This window comes from Hipposideros armiger, unplaced genomic scaffold (genome assembly GCF_001890085.2).
Source record: "Hipposideros armiger isolate ML-2016 unplaced genomic scaffold, ASM189008v1 scaffold_1414, whole genome shotgun sequence".
NCBI lineage: Eukaryota > Metazoa > Chordata > Mammalia > Chiroptera > Hipposideridae > Hipposideros > Hipposideros armiger.
In genome coordinates, this window is record NW_017732764.1 from 1 (window position 1) to 1,960 (window position 1,960).

Sequence of the window (1,960 nt, forward strand, 5' to 3'; positions counted from 1 at the left end):
TTGGGTGTCCACGAAGGTCACTTGGCCGCTTCCTCTCTCTGGTCTCCCCTGAAGCCGACTCCCTCCATGTGTCCACCTCCCCCACCCCCACCTAGGAACACAGACTCAAGCGGCCCCGGGCGGGGAGCCTGTGGGGGGAGGGGGTTGGGGAGGTCGGGGGCGTTCAGAAGGCAGGAGGGAGCCGGAGGGTCCCAGGCACTTCCTTCCTGCACCGGGATCTAGTCTCAGCCACCCCCTCCCGCGGATGCCATTTCCAGGCCTCGCACCCACCTGGTCCGCCAGCGAGCGAGCGATCGCCTCCTTCTCTCCACGTGTGCCTCCCGCAGGATGACTTGCTGCCTCTTGAGCTCCGGGACAACAGCAGACCCTGCTAACGCGCTCGCGACTGGCTGCGGGCTTGTTTCCTCTACCAACAAATGCTGTGGCTCTGGCCGCCTGAGAGACTAGTTTTCAGGCTAGTGCGGCATGGCGAGACACCCACCCTAGCATCCTAGCACCCCTCCCGCGGCTGTCTGTCTATGGTCAGGTGTAAGCCCTTCCTGTCTCGTTTGCGTGCGACCTACCTGGAGGCCCGCCCAAGCGTTGAGCGTGGTCACGTGAGCCGCCGTGGGCCCACGTGACCGCGGAGGCAGCCTGGGTGCCCGAGCCCTGCAGCGTCTGGAGCAGAAACTTCGGCTCGGGCTGCTGAGCTGCTTGCTCGCAGAACCTGCAGCTCCTGAGCGTGGTGAAGACAGGGAGCTGAAGGGAGGCGGGATTGGGGGCCCAGGCTTCTGGCCCGAGGCCTGGCCTTTGTCCCGGAGGAGCCCAGCACTGGCGGGGACTGTTCGGTGAGAGGTTTGGAGACGAACTGCCTTTCAATATTCTGTCTAAAACTCGGGGCGACATGTTAAAGCACACACAGGACCTGTCCTGAAAAATCTTGATATGCAAAAGAAACGCTGAATCTCCCAAATTTCCACCGCTGGGATGATCCCTGTTAACGCTTGTGGTTTGTGAAGGGAGGCAAAACTGCTACTTTGCCTGAGTTCCATAAACCTTGCACACGAGAATAGGGGAAACAAAGCATGCTGCACGGCCAGAAACGTTACACAAAACTTGGGTAAGGACAGCACAGGTTACTGGATATTATTGCAGTGCAGTGCTTGGCTTCACTTTCTATTGACGCAGCACATTTTCTACCTGAGAGGCTGGTGTTAACTGTTAGCTATTTCGTCCAATAGATACTGGAAGCGAGTTGTGTCCATTGGAACAGATAACCTCAGTAGTTACAACTGAGTGCCCTTAAGGTATTAACCAGTTTTGTATTTAACCCAACGATGTTATCCTAACATTTGTCAATCTTCGACGTATGTATGAAATTGAACATTATTTTCTTTTTATTATGATTTCACTGTGTATGCTGTATGCACACAGACCAGTATCTCCTTCAACCACTTTCATCATCTTAGCAGGTCTTCATTGTGCTGAAAAATCTTTTGCATATTCGAGTCATGATTTTAGCTTTTCAAAATTAACAGCAAAATTGACACTTTGCCCTATTTCTCTATAAACCCATACGAGAATTGTGTAGGAAAAAAAGCACTTTGCGCCCTGAGAGAAATAAAAAATAACAAGGTTACCACGTTTGGCTCATGTCTTAAAAATAAAACTATATTTCCCCTAAGCCTGGACTCCAACCCTCTCAAACCAACTTTATCCCTTACTTATGCTCCTGTCTGAAGATACATTACTCCTTTTGTAAATGTGTAAAACGTATAGCATAAATTCATAAAATTTGGAATTTTTAGTTTATTCTCTTTAAAGAATTGTTTTATTTAGCAAACCACACCTTCCGAAGTTATAGTCTCTCAGTTCTTTTTTCTTTTGACATTTTTTTGCATAATTTTCCACAATTAAATATAAATTTGCACAAATTCAGTCAATTTACACACATTTATTTATTTATTTATTTATTTATTTA